Source organism: Schistocerca gregaria, chromosome 1 (genome assembly GCF_023897955.1).
Source record: "Schistocerca gregaria isolate iqSchGreg1 chromosome 1, iqSchGreg1.2, whole genome shotgun sequence".
In the NCBI taxonomy this organism is placed as follows: Eukaryota; Metazoa; Arthropoda; class Insecta; order Orthoptera; family Acrididae; genus Schistocerca; species Schistocerca gregaria.
The window spans coordinates 383,903,898-383,921,168 of record NC_064920.1 but is presented as its reverse complement, the minus strand read 5'-3'; the positions used below and the strand labels follow the sequence as shown (position 1 = coordinate 383,921,168).

The 17,271-nt window shown below is 39.5% G+C and overlaps 1 protein-coding gene and 1 non-coding gene across 4 annotated transcripts in view; both read right to left on the bottom strand.

Moving 5' to 3' along the window:
- Positions 1–17,271, bottom strand: part of LOC126348507 (protein hairless) — an 83,987-nt gene that overhangs the window by 61,039 nt on the left and 5,677 nt on the right. The window lies entirely within an intron of this gene.
- On the bottom strand, positions 5,341–5,413 carry Trnaa-agc (transfer RNA alanine (anticodon AGC)). The gene has a single exon. It is a non-coding gene; the product is annotated as a tRNA-Ala (tRNA).

The window sequence follows — 17,271 nt, the reverse complement described above, 5'->3', positions numbered from 1 at the left end:
AGAAATGAGTGACAGGAAGCTCTCACAATATCTTCACCATCTTTGACAGGAACAGTGCTGATCTCCACTTTGTTGCAATCTTCTGCACACGATTTGGAGCAACTGTCTGCTGGCCCAGGTGAAAGCTGTCATTGGTATGCAGTTGGACATGTCATTGGACACGGTCATAGAACTTGCTGACCACATTCAAAATGCCATCATGCCATGCTCACAGGTCAGTGCAGTAACTGTTCCTACCAGTGTTACGTCCATAACCCCGATGGTGTCGTGTGCCGATTATGATGCCTAGCCGCCAAGGTGGATCTTTTAAGAGCAAAAATGGCAGCTTTGCTGTGGTAATATGAGCTGCCATAAACGGCGTAGCCAATGATATTCAAGGAGTTGCTCTACTTCTCATTCCAGGTCAGAGTCTGGCTCCACAGTTTGCTGCTACCACTGCAGATATGGTGAACAGGTTTAAAAGTGTACAAGCCCATACACATTCCCAAATAGAAACGGTGGTCATTAGTAGGCACCATCGACTGCCACAACACCTCTAAGCACCTATTTATAATGGATTGGACTTCAGGAAGGGAATATCTAATACATACAGAATTTGAGTATTTTACTGAGGAAGTCACTCCACTGCTGCAGGCAATGCATGGAAGCTAACTTGGCAGCTGCTGACAATACCGAAATCCCAACTTATCGTACACGGCATAACAATGTGCATCTAGGCCTCCGTAGACAACTTACATGGAATTTCACTATAATGGACATGGCTGAGGCAATAGAAGACATCGACTTCTTAGCACATTTCACACTTTTGTCTGATATACCTACGGTCTGTCTTGTTGCCAGCCTTACAGGTTTGACAGCCGCCAGATATCATTGTGACACTAGAACTAGTAGTATCGAGCTTCTGCAAGTAGCAGATACAGAGTAGCACAAGTTTTTGCAAGATTTTCCAGTGTTAACTAGATCACCAGGAGTGTGACAACAGGTGTTGCATGACACTGTCCAGCACATTAAAACTAAGCATGAACCACCTATGTCAGTGCCTGGACACCTGACAATAGCAAAGGCAGAGCTTCACCTTACGCTGCAGAAGGGAATCATTCGCCTATCATGCAGTCCATGGCATCAGCATTACACCCAGCCCCTGAAAAAGGTGGCGCCTGGTGTCCATGTGGCGATTTCGAGTGCTGAATGCCAGGACTTAACTGTTCCCTTGTACCATTATTATGTGACTACAACCACACCCCTCATGCTCAGGAACATTTAGCATCACTAACTGAATGAAGACCTGCACACAGATCCCAGTCATGCCAAAGGACATTCTCAAGATGGCTGCAATTATGCCCTTCAGATTGAGTTGAGGTTTATGATATTCATGTTGCGAAATGCTGCACAGACCTGGCAGCAATTTGTACATTTCATCTTGCGTGGACTACCTTTCTGCTTTGCAAAGCAGAATGAGGTGTGGTCTATTCAGAAACCAGAGAACAGCATCACAGGCACTTAAGTGAGATTTCTAAACGACTGGAGAAGTACGGTGTGGTTTTGAACACAGCAAAATGCAATTTTGGCCAGCCTGAAGTTATCTGGTTCTGCACAACTACCAGAAAAAGTAGAGGCCATATTACAATTGCTAAGGCCTACAACCATAAAAAAGCTACACAGATACCTCATGATGCTAAATTTTTACCAGTGTCATTTACCACGTACTCCCGAGGCACAAGCACCATTTAATGCAGCAACTGTTGAGGCACTAAGGGTCAAGTTAATGTCCCTGTGCAATGGAATGAGAGTATGGATGGGGTGTTCAAAGCGTTGAAACACAGTCTTGCTCAGGCTGACCTACTCACTCACCCAAAACTTAACGCTCCACTCGCCTTAGAGGTTGATGCCAGTCAATTTGCTGTCAGATTGGCTTTGCAACAAAGGGTAAATGGTGCATGCAGCCATTAGCATTTTTTTCACATAAATTCATGCCTTTGCAGCAGTGCTGGAATACGTATGATAGGTTGCTGTTGGCCAGCTACCAATCCATCAAGCAATTCAGGCCACAGGTCGAGACACTGGATTTTGCAGTTTATACTCATCACAAATGCTGGTATATGCATTCCACAAGAACAGTTACAAGTGCTCACCATGGATGAACTCTCAACTCACGTTTATATAACAATTCACTACAGACTTGCTGCACATTTCTGGATTGACCAACTTGGTGGCTGGCTGCTTATCCACAGTATCTGTTATTTCACAACACCTGAACATGACAGAGCCAGCAGTTGCGCAGCAAGAAGACCCCCACTACAAGCAATATTATGTGATGACAAAACTTCGCTAAAATTGCAACTGGTTGACATTCTGGACGAAACTGGCAAGGTCTACTGAGATGTACTGCACAGCAGATCACGACTGTATGTACCAACTCCAAACTGCCAGATAGTGTACAATAACCTGCATAACCTATGTCGCCCTGGAGTGTGCGTGGCAGTTAAGCTGGTGTCACAGTGGTTCGTATGCCTGGGCACGGACAGAGGTTGCCGTCAACAGACTAGTGCTTGCCCACGCTGCCAGTTATGCAAAACTGCCAGACATGAGGATGCACTGATAGGGGACTTCACGGATGTCGGCACACACTTTGCACGTATTCACCCTCAGATGGCTGTCACTATCTGATGATGATGATGATGATGATGATGATGATGATGATGATGACTGACAGGTAAATACATTGGCTAGAAGCAGTGCCTACTGACATTTCAGCAGAAATCCTTGCAGCAGCTTTCATGTCAACATGGCTTGCCAGATTTGATTGCAGTCTCCGATAACAACCGACAAGGGGAGACAGGTTGAGTCTGAATCATTTTCGCCAAGTTCTGCAGATACTTACACCATAAGACCACGCCCAGCCAGTAATGGCATGCTGGAAAGATAGCATCACACACTGAAGGCAGCACTGATGCGCCATGAGACCATATGGACGTCCACACTGCCAGTCATCCTACTTGGTCTGATGACTACATTTAAACCAGGCACCGGGGCTTCAGCATCAGAGCTCGTATTAGGAGAGTCACTGCATCTGCCCGGTGAATTCGTAAGCACAACAAAGGTATGCAATATTAACGATCAACTGCAATTCCTATATACTCTATTTAAAGCGGTGGACCACATGAAACCAGTGAGCCATTAGGCATGGACAGCACATGACGTTTGTGCATAAGGATCTGGATACGTGCACTCACGTTATGCTTAGCACCGATGCTGACAAATCACCACTGCAACGACCCTGAACTTGAGCACATTGTGTTCTGTGCAGGAGTTTGCATACCATGGATATCTCATTAATGGCAAACAAGCTACAGTTTCAGTGGACAGGGGTAAGCGAGCCTACATGTTCAAAGAGGCACTGACTACATTGCCGAAGATTTCAAGAAACGAGAAGGGCTACAATCCTACTATGTTTTATCTAAATACCAGTTCACTGCCTCCAATTGAAAAACTGATGGTTAAAGAAAACTACATTAGGTGGGAGTTCATTATGCAAACCCATCTAGAACACAAACAACTATGGGATTATGCCAATGGCAAAACAACAGATGAACACAGTACGAACCAGAATTATACTCTCCGTCCATCCATCGACGTATATATATATCTCTCAAGACATCTCTACAGTTAAAGGAGTTTGGGAAAAGCTAAAGCACGTCTGCAAATAACTAGTATCTCCCGACAGAGAGTTATTAAAGACACTGTTGACAACCAGAATTTATAATTGTTCATCACTGAAAGAATGTGTATCATGGACAGTTTCCACACTGTAAAAATTAAATGGTTAGTGTTTCCAAATTAAAGAAAACAGAGTATGTGTATTCTAATTAGAGGACTATCAGATGAATATAAATCTATGATTATGAGCTTTGAAAATTCATGCTTGTCAATCACAGGAGACACTGCTGAAAACTGATTATGATGACGATGATGATGATGATGGCAACGACGGCGATGCCTGTAATAAACCATCAATTAGCAATATTGTACTGCAGATCAATAAAAAAAGAATGGTATTTCAGAAAAAGGTCACAGGTGCTACAATTGCAACAAGTAAGGGCATCTGGCAACAAATTTTGCAAGAGCAAAATAAAAAAAAAATAAAAAATTTCACCAAGACAGCAAGCTATCAGACATTCTTTTCAAATGCAGTAGCAGGTAAGGTTATGTGGACTGAATGGTATATAGAATCAAGTTTCACCACATATATCCAAATATCCATGAAATGAAAATAATATTAATACAGTGGTAGGCTTGCAAGATTTAATAGCAAATATTGGTAACTTATTTGACCCAAGTCAACAGTTTATCACATTAACTGATTAGAGCAACTTATTTTCGCTTTTACATATTAAGTAGTGACTTACTAACTTCATTATTTTAAGTATTTTTGCTTGGTACTTGTAGTAAATACTTTTACACACTCTATTACTGTTTAAAGTTTGTTTTAGGAATTTTTCCACTTTGTGTTTTATGTCATCATAGAAATCAAAAGCTACAAGTTTTCACCTGGTCTGGGGGATGTAACATGCTATACTTGGGTGTTGCTTTAGCGTACTGCTACTACTACTACTACTACTACTACTACTACTACGACATTTAATATAATGTGTATAGCAATTATTATTGCTGTGAATAGCTGTATCCACATCTTCTCAGTAGCACAGGTCTTTGAGATGTTAAAGTGTACTGACAGACTAAGTTCACTATGGTGGAAGGAATGAGTGAAACTAAGAGAGAGTTTACGGGTGATGAACACACTATTTGTTAACTTGTTCTCGAGGAAACTAGATCATGTTTCGCTGTGTACTGAGGGACAAATTTGTTAATATCCATGAGATTTGCATTAACTTTATTTTTTTTTATTAGAGTTAATTGGTGCCGCAGCATTATGATGAGAGTAGACAGAATCAAATTTTTGACTAGCACATGGCATTTTGTCATTGTGTTAAACTTTAAAAGGCTTCTATAGTAAACATGGTGATTTTTTAATCAGTTTCCAAATAATCACACGGTCCATTATCCACCTCCATGTCCACTTCATCAAGAAAACCCACACTGTTAAGTGTCAACATGCAAGAAGGAAACTTGTTTTCATAAATATGGGGGTGTTACAACAGTCAAAAATGTAAGTAAGTTAACAGACTGATTCATTCTTTGTTGCCAATGTAAATGGCAAGTTCTTAGCCATGTTTTTCTGTGCGAGCTTTATTTCAACATCTTATAATTATATTTCCCCCCCGAGACATTTAATTCTTATCTATGATAATGATTGAAGCAAAAGAAAGGAATCAAAATTTGTGCTGCAGCCGGGGTTCGAACCCGGGTCTTCCTGCTTGCTAGGGAGAAATGCTAACCACTACACCACCACAGCACTATGGCTAACATTGCTTCCCAAGTTGAGTGCTCTCCCCAACACAAATCTCAATTCGTATTTTCTGGTTTTTTTCCCTTACATTGTCACTATTGCCAGGACTCTCCGGCAGTGGAATAGCACCACAGCATTGGACATAATGGGAAATTCCTGTACCATAGGTGATCTTGTAGATTTTATAATTATATTTTTCCCTGAGACATTTAAGTATCTTCTTCTTCTTCTGCTTAAGGCATTATCGTAGATAATGAAAATCCTACATTGTTAAGTTCACAGCTCAGGATTGCTAATGTGTGTAGCCAACCTATCAAAGGTATTGAATGTGTACTTCCAAACTTTCATTACTGTGAATAGAAGTAAAAAAGCAGGAAGATTAGAGTTTAATATTCCATCGATGTCACTACAAACGTAGAACAGGCTCTAATTGAGGAAGAAAATCAGATAAGTCTTTTTCAAGAGAACAACTCCAGCATTTCCCTTAAGCGATTTAGGAGAACCAAGGATAGCCGGAGGGGGACTAGAACGGCTATCTTCCAAAATCCAAGTCCAATGTCGTCCCAGTGCACTACTTACTCAGTGTGAATAGTTACGTATTATACAATAAATGACATAAATATAGTTGCATTCAAAATAATATTGTATTATTACTAAATTTATCAAAACCAGAAGAAATAAAATTATGGAAAGAATATTAACAGATTAAAGTGAAAGCTTGTGTTTGGTCTCTTTACAGTGGATGACTGGAGAAAAATGTTACAAAAATAAGCTGACGAGTGCCTCAGTAGTCTAATGCTTCGCTTCACTACCTTCATTGTGGAAGGACCTGGGTTCAATTCCTGCTCAGATTTTTTCTGAGGTAGGGAAGTCTGGAATGATGTTCACTCAGCCTTGTGATGCCCAATGAGGAGCTGCTTGAATAAAGAAGCAGTAGCATCACCATCTTGATTCATCTACTAGCAATAAAAGCTGGAGGACAGTGGCGTAGCGTGAGGGGAGACTGTATTCGTGCTTAAAAAAAAGATGCACGAAGGCCGATGCGCTGCACTTGCTAGCAGGTATCGAGACTAGTCTCTGCCACTTCTATGCTGGCTTTTAACACGGAAGTGAACAGTCACGTGGTTTGTGTTCATATTCATTCTTGGGTGATTTTAGTGCATATTTTCGTTGTGACGCCAATATGAGTGAGCCGGAAACTGTACGCCTCATAGAATTTTTATTAAAAAACAACTTTTTCTACATTAACGTACGAAAAAGTGTGAATTGAAGGACAAACGAGCTACTCCTATACTCAGTGTAGTTTTAAGTGAGGCCAAGCAAAAACGCACTTTTCAGACAGCCTGGTACAAAACGTATGCTTGGCTGACTGCGAATGCAGTTAATAACAGATTATATTGTTATATATGTCTTCTGTTTGGTGGTGAAAATGAATGATGCAATGAGGGCATTTGTACAATAACGAACTTTGATAGGAAAGCACAAAAACATCAGACATCAAAACGTCACCTGTAGAACAAAGAATCATTTGAGTTATTGGGCAAAAGTTGGAATTGAGCACTCCCTTAATGAAGCCGCTCGTCTGACAGTAATAAAATACAACGAACAAGTAGCATCCAGCAGGAGAGTATTGGCTCATCTTATTCAGGCAATTGTATTTCTTTGTAAACAAGGACTAGCCTTTCGCGGCCATCGAGAAGACGAATGCTCCAGCACCAAAGGTAATTATCTGGAATTGTTGGATTTACTAGCTCAAGGAGAGCAGTTAATCCGAGAGCATCTGTCATCATCCTCAACCTTTAAAGGAATGTCTCCAGATATACAGAATATGTAATAGAATTGGTAACTCTGGCAGTTAATGAGAAAATAAAATCTGGAATCCAGAACTGCAGTTTCATTTTGATTCAGGCTGATAAAACATTAGACGTATCATGTAAGAGTAAAATGAGTATAATATTCAGTTATTGTATTTCAGACAAAATTAAGGAAAGATTCATTGGATTTTACGATGTTTCTGGGGATAAAACTGCTGAAGGTTTGTCAAACATTGTTCATGCAGTAGTGAAAGAATGGAATGTGGAAGGAAAAGTGGTTAGTCAAACATATGATGGCACTTCAGTAATGGCGGTCAGAGAAAGAGGACTACAACAATTGGTGAAGCAGTTCTGTCCCTATGCGCTGTTTCTTCATTGTTATGCACACCAACTGAATGTGATACTGTTACATGCCTCCAAAATCAAACAAGTACACATGTTTGTAAGTGATCTTACTGCATTCCATTTGTTTTTCAGCAAATCATCAAAACGAACTGTATTGCTGAGACAGGATTTAAATTGCCACATGCAAGCAGCACTCGCAGGAACTTCCGTTCCAGGGCAGTTTCAACATCTGGTCATTTCTAAGGACTATATAGTGTTTTTATATAAATATTTGATGATACAAACTCTCAGAAGAACCCAGAATCTTTGAGCTGTGCTTTGGGAATGAAACGACAGATGGATGATCCTACATTTGTCTACTTGCTTTGCTTCTCCGAGGGTGCTTTGTTTGTGTTGGTCATCTCTTTAATGTTATTCAGTCAAAATCTGTCAGTATAACTGTTTGCCACGATGAAATAAGAACGGTTTTGAGAAACTTATGAAGTTAAGAACGGAAACTTTTGTTGATGAATGCATTAAATGCAGCTTGTGTTTGAATGGCAACTTATTCTGTGACAGTCAAAAGACATCACTCAGAGATACTGGATTTGCAAATTGTTCTGATAGAAAGAACATTTCAAGACTTTCCCCAAATTCAGTTTGTTGAACTTGGGAACGAAAAGTGTTTCCCGGCGTATCAAAAAGAATTCCCAAAGTTGGAAGTGCTTCAATTATTAGAACAGTACCCTTCTTTCAAACAAGAATAAGTTGAAAATGAACTGTGTAACATATACATTGACGAGAAAAAAACACTTATCTCCAAGAATCCTCTTTAAAGAAAATTGTCAACAATGATTTACATTCCGTTTATGAAGAAACAACGAAGTTCCTGCATTTGGGTTTGACCCTACCCGCAACTACAGCAAGCTGTGAACGAAGCATGAGTACTCTTAAACGAGTGAAGAATTATTTAAGGAATTCAATGTCTAACATCCGGCTGTCGTGTTTGAACATGTTAGCAATAGAAAAGTCACTACTTGGAGAGCTATACAGTGATCAGATCTTTGTAGACCGAGTTATAGACTTATTCGTGGAAAGAAAAGACAGCCGCATTGCACTTGCGTACAAGAAAATGTAAGTGCTTCTTCTCTTGCTGCTTGAGTTCCACAGATTTGTCATCTGTTTCTTGAACAATTTAGTTATTATTATTATTATTATTATTATTATTTGTGGCGGTGGTAGTGGTGGTAGTAGTAGTAACAGTAGTAGTTTTTTATTTGATGTGTTTTGTTTCATTTGTTTAAATTATTGTTTATTGTACTATTTTTTCTCCCTACAATAACTGCAGAGTCTCCCCAACCTTTCCAAACACGCTACGCCACTGCTGGAGGAACTAGCTAAAAGCTGATCACATGTTCCAAAATCATAGATGGCTCCTCGTACTGCCTTGTAGACAGCAGTTGGCTAATCAGCACACGCGTAAGGCCTAAACTGTGAGTGTGAGTGGTATTTTAAATATGCTCATCATGGACGATATATTATTTGTTGATTGAGGAGTCCAATAACACAGTAATGCCACACAAAATTACAAGTAAACAGTGGTTCATCTTTCATATACTGGTGAACTAGTATCATGGTCACAACTGACAAAGGTACATGCCATAATAGTAAGCAAAAGGTGTAATTTACTGCTAACAGGACTGGTAACAAAATAAATAACCAGAGCAGTAAAAATTGTCTGGAGTGCTTTTGGTACACTGAACAGAACTTTCAAGACCAAGCTTCCCATGTACATTAAATGGAAAATTCACAGTCAGAGTGTGTTACCAGTTTTGAGTTATTGCAGTGAGGAATGAATTTTTAATGCAAAAATCATTAAAAATTGAGGGTTTATCAGTAACGGAAAGATGTATGTTAGGTATTACTTGGGGAGAGACAAAATCAAACAAATAGATCTCGGTAGCAGACCAGAGTGGGAGGCATAATTATGACCATAATGAAAAAGGAAATGTTGCTGCACTGGACATTTAGCCAGTAGAATGTATGGTAAATTGAGCAAGGTAATCCTTGGCAGATTCAAAGTGAGAACACACAACCGAGATGACAACATAAAGATTGGTGGACACACTATATTAGAAAACAGGGATAGGTTTTGTCAAAGGCTGTAATGTATGGAAAACTCTACTGGAGACCTGGGCCCAGCAGTGGATGTCAAATGGCATATAATTGTACTACCAGAGAGATGTAATTTGCAGATGTCTTGTTTTTATTCTTATATTAACTTCCCGCTCTCTACATTGTCGAACACATGAAGCTTGTGGCTGTGCTTCATTTTTCATGATTCTAGATCATACAGATATAGCATTTTCTGAAATACAAGACAGTGCAGCCACTTGGGCTAGAATTACCACAGGCCTTGTCAAGTAAAAATTCAGTGTATATTTAAGTGAATGAGGTATGAGTGAAAGCAATGTGGGTGAAACCCTATATCTGCACCCATCGAAAAGACGAAGGGGGACTGCGGAGTCCCGTGTTCAATCCTGCAGATTGATGCCACTAAGAATGTTTCAGAACCTCATATCTTAACAAGCACAAAGGAAGCTTAAAATTTAGCTAAGGCCACCGGGGCACAAGATAATGAGGAATTATATGCTGCCACCTCTAATCCCTAACCCAACAGTATGCTGATGGTGCGAAATTCTTTGAGTGCTTCCATTCAAAATGACTATGTACAGTTCATTCATAATGTAGTAGGTTATAGTGCATCAAATATGTAATGAAAGAAAACAGTATTATTCCTTTTTGAAAAGAAACATTTTTCCTACACAATTTTTCTTCAGCAATCTCTACGTTACTGCGCAACTATCCTGTAACACGCTAACAGTTGCAGTTGCTATCTAACAACTTACAGGATGGAGGAGAGTTTTTTTTTTTTTTTACTGTTTAAAGTGTCTGTGGTACACAGTTTTATATTATATATAAAAGTTATACAAGATCACGGCTGATAAAATGTGTTCACACTCCAGTACAGAAAACCTACTTGAAAAGCTTATTGCCAAACTGCAAAGCTTATTAAAAAGAAAGAAAAAGTGATATACTAGAACTGAATCTTTTTTTTTAGAACAGCTGTCCTAGTTTCTGTATATTTACAACAAAATTTTTCATCCACAAGAACCTTCAGTAAAACAGTATAATCTGCAAAATATGACGTTCATGTTATGCACATACATGGTCATACAGCTTTATGGCATATCAGATTTTTTGTGAAAAAGACAGGACAAAATAAGGTATCCAGAGACAAACAACAGGGAACAAAAATACCAAAACCACAAGAAGAAGAAAGAAGAAGAAGAGGGAGATCTGATTAACATGGGGATGTGTGGCGGGATGTGGAAGAGCAATGGAGTGATTCTGCAGCTATCACCAGAGTGTTTTGAAGTGTGTGGGTTGAATTCACTGAAATTTACAACATGCAGGAAATGTGTTCAACAACATGGAAACAGGAGTAAGGGCAAGATAGCACACAGACAGCAGTTGGGGACCATGCAAAACAATGAGATGTTCAACTGACTTTGTGAATGGTGAGTCATGAACAGGACCTGCTGTTTGAAACTAATCTGAATGGGCTATAAAAACATGAGAATTAGTACTGCAAGGATTAAGTAAACAGCAGCTAATAATAATCAACATGTAATGCGAGTGGAAATAGTTGAAATTAAACTGTTTTAATTCAGTATTTGAATCCAAAGGTGAAGCCAGAAGATATAAGCACTTTATTAAATAAATGTTACAAGTTGCTCTAAATGGTAATAAAAAGACCATAAAAGATAACAACAAAATACTGACAAGGAATATAAAATATTTATTAAAGGCTAATAATGAAAAACTGACAGGAAACCTAAAAACAGACTAAAGAATTATCAGGAAACTAAGGGAGTTATTGAAATTTTAGAAGATAATGTTGCAGGGTGCTCTGAAGACTTAAAAGACAAAGCAAATGCTAATAATGTGTGGATGTATCGCACTCACAGATCAAGACTCTCATTTGAAACTCTTAGTGAAACAAAGTATAAATCAGATCACTAATGATTTAAATGAAGCTTATGTATATAATGATGTCACTAAGATTTAAAGAAAGAAGGGCATGGTAATACTGACATAACCTCCCTGGCCTCAACCTTCACCTGTCCCTGTCCTCTACCTGTCTCTGTCCTATTCCCTGCTCCCACTCCAGTCTCACACACATCATCTACAACCTGTATAGCCCTTTCCCTTTCTGCTTCTCTCCTCTCCCCTCCCCAAACATCTCTGCTGATGCTGCACCTAAGAGGACACTAACCAGACCCTGCCACATCCCTGCAAACTTCCACAGGCAACAATAGAGCATCTTCCCCTCCCTGTATCCTGCTGTTCCTCCCCTTTCCCACACCACAATTCTTCTGTACCCCTACTGCTTTACCAAGCTGAGATCTCTAGTCACCACAGTGCCCAGAGATGATGAGTGCCAAATGTAAAAGGTACTCTAGAGTGCTACACAATCCCTCCTGTATGTAGTGAGTAGCAATCTATCCTGATTCATATTACTAAAGGAAGTAAAGTTAGACATTTAGAAACAACAGGGCGGATGCATAATAGACATGAAAAATAAAATAAAGCTAAGACAGAATGACGTGGACTATTAAAAAGCCAAGTGCAAATGCACAATAAAAATTTAAATAAATTAAAACAAGAACATTTTAAAGATTTATCGTGAACTGGCATAGCAATGATGAAAGATACAGATTCGTCCTATCTTCCTGAAAGTGTTGAAGGACAGCTACATAGGATAAACATAGTGCTGTCTGACCTGGCTCAGGAATTTTAAATGGATCCACAATGATTTGTGGTGGAAAGCTATCAAGTGAAAACTGAGATAACAGAGACTCTATATTACTAAAATGCTATTCTGGCACCTGGTACCAGTTGCACTATAAGGGTAACAAAAATTCTATTTTCCACATTTTTGCATGATTACTGACTGAATTTAACAATTTAAAATGCTGCCATAATCTACTCATGAAGAAGCATAGTCTTACTTTAAAAGTTCAACACAATAAGATAAGTATTACAATTACAAACTGTAAGTTTGTCTCGAGGCGGCCTGTGTAAAATACAGGGCTATGAAGGACATTCACAGGTCCAATGGCTGTTTGCACAAAAAACAGTCTAGCAATTTATTGTACCAAGCCTTTAAAAATGAATGGGAATGACAGAAAATAGGTATGAGAATTCTTGATACATATTATGCCTTTGCATAAGTGACAGGTACTCCAAATTTGGTATCAAACGACATTACAGCACCATGCAGAAAGAATTTAAAGATTTACTACGCAATGAAAGAGCAGAAACAAACAATCGACAAATGGGATTTGTTGTCCTGTACATCAAAACCACTTTGCGCTAAATTTGTAGGCATGGAGCACATGAAAAAACTGGAGGTATGAATAGCAATATTTCTGAAGGCACATGCAAGGTGTCAGCTATAACATTTTTTAATGAAACCAAACAAAGAATATGGACTCTTTGTCGTTATCAAGAGAAAGAAAACTGGCGTTCTACGGATAGGAGTGTGGAATGTCAGATCCCTTAATTGGGCAGGTATGAGGAGATATTGACTAGGATTGGGGAGAAGAGGAGCTGTGGCACAGCTTGACTAGAAGGGATTGGTTGGTAGGACACGTTCTGAGACATCGAGGGATCACCAATTTAGTATTGGAGGGCAGCGTGGAGGGTAAAAATCGAAGAGGGAGACCAAGAGATGAATACACTAAGCAGATTCAGAAGGATGTAGGCTGCAGTAGGTACTGGGAGATGAAGAAGCTTGCACAGGATAGAGTAGCATGGAGAGCTGCATCAAACCAGTCTCAGGACTGAAGATCACAACAAAAACAACAACAACAACAACAACATATATTACTGCAAAGTATGTTGGTTAAGTCAAACGGCATGCCTGCAACATTTTTTCGATTTAAAACTTGCTATTGTTGAATTTATGAATAAAAAAGGAGTGCAGGAATGAAAATTTTAACATCCGGAATTGATTGGAGATGTCACATTTTAAATAGACTTGACTGCACACTGTCCGCTGAAAGATACAACAAGGTATTCCGCATTGAGTTCCTCAGGTAGTTTCATGTCTCCATAATAAGGTCATAAAAGTTCTACAATATTTCCAATCAACATTTGTGTGTTAAAGATGTTTTTTCATTTACCAAACTAAATACGTTGTGATTACATGGCAATCTGAGTGTAAAAACATGTGACATTATCTGTGATTGTCTGTATGCTGACAGTTTGTACCACATATAAATTACATGTCTTCAGTGCAACAAAAATAATTCAGTAACACTGAAAATTTGTTTTGTTTTTGATCGATGTTGTTGAGAAAAGTGAAATATTAAACCAAGTCTATTTAAAAGGGGCACAATCATAGTTTTTCCCTCCTTGCGCTGAGAGAGAGTGGTGTGATGTGGTGGTGGGGAAAATGTGCCAACTAGGCTGAATGCTAACGCCACTCACGCACAGGCCGCCAAGCTTCTCCAACTTTACATCAGAAAGGCCACTCTCACTATAGACTGTGTTACGCTGCTGCAGTGTCCACAGTCATTGCCTGGTTTCAGGACATAGACATCAACCTCTTGGATGGAACATGTGTTTCATAAAGAATGGTGTTATTGAGTGGGCATTTTTGACTCTGCATCTGCCTTGGTATTGGAAGAGAGAGACGTGGTGACCCACAGTCAGGATAGAAAAGAATTTGTTACCAAGTGTTACAGTTGTTGGCAAATGAGTCACGTATGACAGGTATGCAGTGAGCCATAATGTATGAAATGTGGGTGGACAGGACATCTGGAACACGACTACAGGCAAAATCCTAACAAAGGACATGATACATGGTCATGAGCTGTGAATAGTAACTCACGTTAAATGGCAACAAGGGCTCTAGACCCACAGCATGGCACTCCTACAGTGTGTGCAGTGGTAGAACTTTACTTATGCGGCTTAGTGGATGGGAAGAAACATAAGTTGTTATTGGACATGTGTTTGCTGGGGATAAGAACACTGGGTCCACCATCATGTAGGTTAAATGGCATGGGTGGAAACAATGTGAATTTTTTGGGTTCAGTGGAATTGAGTTCTGGATTGGTGCAAAAAATTTCAGTCTGCATGGAAATTTTGCCTCATATAGGCAATGGTTATTCCACAATCCTAGGATTACAGATTATGTTTCTTGCTTTGACATCACACTACAGTCAATTTAGAACAGCATATAATAGAGCTAGGTGGTACACTGTATGATTTGTGTGCTATAGCTGAGAACACCATAGGTGGTACACTGTATGATTTGTGTGCTATAGCTGAGAACACCAAACTGCCACAAGACATGCCCCAGATATAGAGTGAGCCACTTAAGCTATATTTACAATCCCTTGGAATAAACTCACGAGACTGAATTCCGCAAGAGGAAGAGGAAATTACTGTTAGTGAGCGTAGGAACCAATTTTCTGGTAAATGTATTGAGAGTAGTAGAGACACTAAACGGAGAAGAAGAGTTAGTAATACAACAAGGTGTTTCTTTCACAGGAGTATTTTATGTATATAGGAACTGAATGATGAGCAGGTACTGCCTCTCAGAATAGATAACTTTGGACCATGGACATAGATTTGTCCAGGGGGCTAATGGTCACTAATTTGGGAATTTTGTATGAATATGATTAGGACAGAGAAAATTCAGACAGTAAGCTTTAGCAAGCGGCTAGTTTAGCTGCATAATTGGAGACGGTGGCACTCTTGGAAGGTGCAGAAAGGATAGTAATGGAACCGTTATTGTTAGAATGTGTGGATCTATTTAATCCTACGAGACATTACCAGAGACTCCAGTGACACAGCACAAAACCCCAACTGGAATGAACTACCTGTGTATTGTAAACTTTAGACAATAATACAACATCTGCAACAAGTAATGGAAGTGTTTATTAACTAATAGTATTGAGGTGGGAGCAGTAGTGGTGATCCTTCCAAAGAAGAGTATGAATGGGACAAAGGAGTATCGTTTTTGTTGCGATTGTCAATACCTTAATAGGTGTATGGTTATATAAGACATAAAATTCTTAGGCGATAAGCCACTTGCAATGCAACAACAATTTGTCGTGCACGACTGAATGTTATGTAGCAAACGAAGTTCTGATGTCAAGCTGCAGTACCTGCTGCATAGACATCATCTACTAGCATTCCTTGAGGATGATAGAACAACAAAAGAGCATCTAGCCAAACAATGTTTGTGGCAAACACCTAAGTAGGACATGGACTAATATGTGAAGGACTGTGTACCATTACGCAATGAGCAAAGTCAAGTCATCAGCATACTCTGTTGCAGAGATTATCGGATAAGTTATTTGAGATGATTGGTTTGGACATCTTAGGTCCTTTCGGGTAACCATCAGTAGGAAATTGCTGTGTGTTAATGATAATAGGCAACTTTTCACACTACTTAGAAGTGATAGCTCCTCAAAATCAAAACATGGCACTGCGGCATACGAGCAACAGTCAATAATTGGTTTTAAAGTTGGCTGCTACACGGGGACCTAAGTACTAGCTTCATGTGAAATTACTGAAGCAACTCCGTTGTTTGTTATGAATTCATGAATTAAGAACAAGTGTGTTGCACCCAAATGCAAATGAATGAAAGGGACAGGTTCACCCAACAATTGGCAATATCAAGAGTAACTGGCTTACACGGTTCCACTATTTGCAGCCTACAATTCAAAGATTCACAAGAGTATTGGCCTGTCACCAAATGATGTAGTGTGTGGATGAAGAAATGTCATCACTATTTAAGATAGTGAAGTGCAGGGTGGGGAAAAAAATGGAGAATTTGTGTGGAATTTCACGAAGACTTTATAGATAGTATGGAGCCAAGAGCAGAAATCAAATATGAAGGCTCTGGATTGACAGGAGCGAATGGGGCAACAGTATGCCAAGTAGATGGTGGTGGTGGTGATGATGATGATGATGATGATGATGATGATGATGATGATGATAAGTCCTTACACCTGAAGGAAAAGACTAAAAAAGATTTATGCTCATTACCAAGGTCTGTACCACATGGTCAATTTTCTACTCAAACGACAGTCATCCATTTTGGGCATATTGGACCCCTTCAGGGGTGTGTTGGAGGCTTTACCACTATCACTGGGATTGAACCAAAACATAGCAGATGGGCTAAAAAAAAAGACGTAATCATGCGGGATTGGAATGACTCCTTACCCTCTCCCTTAAAACCCACATTCTTTCGTCTTTCCCTCTCCTTCTCTCTTTCCTGAAGAAGCAACCGTCGGTTGCGAAAGCTAGAAATTCTGTGTGTGTGTTTGTGTGTTTTATTTATTGTGCCTGTCTACCGGCGCTTTCCCGCTTGGTAAGTCTTGGAATCTTTGTTTTTAATATACTACAATACTTATTTACAATGAACACATTACTGCACTGAACTGGTGCAGAAGTTAAAGAGTCCCTGTACCTGTACCCATCCATATTTTCAGAAAGTAGGACTGCATTGAACTGTACTATCTAGTCAGATATGTAATGACCTGCTATGAATGAGGATGCTACGGGGAGCAGGATGTTTGGAGTAACAGAACAGCAGAATACTGCTGAACAGGACTCAGTGTGACGTATCAGGACCAAATGATT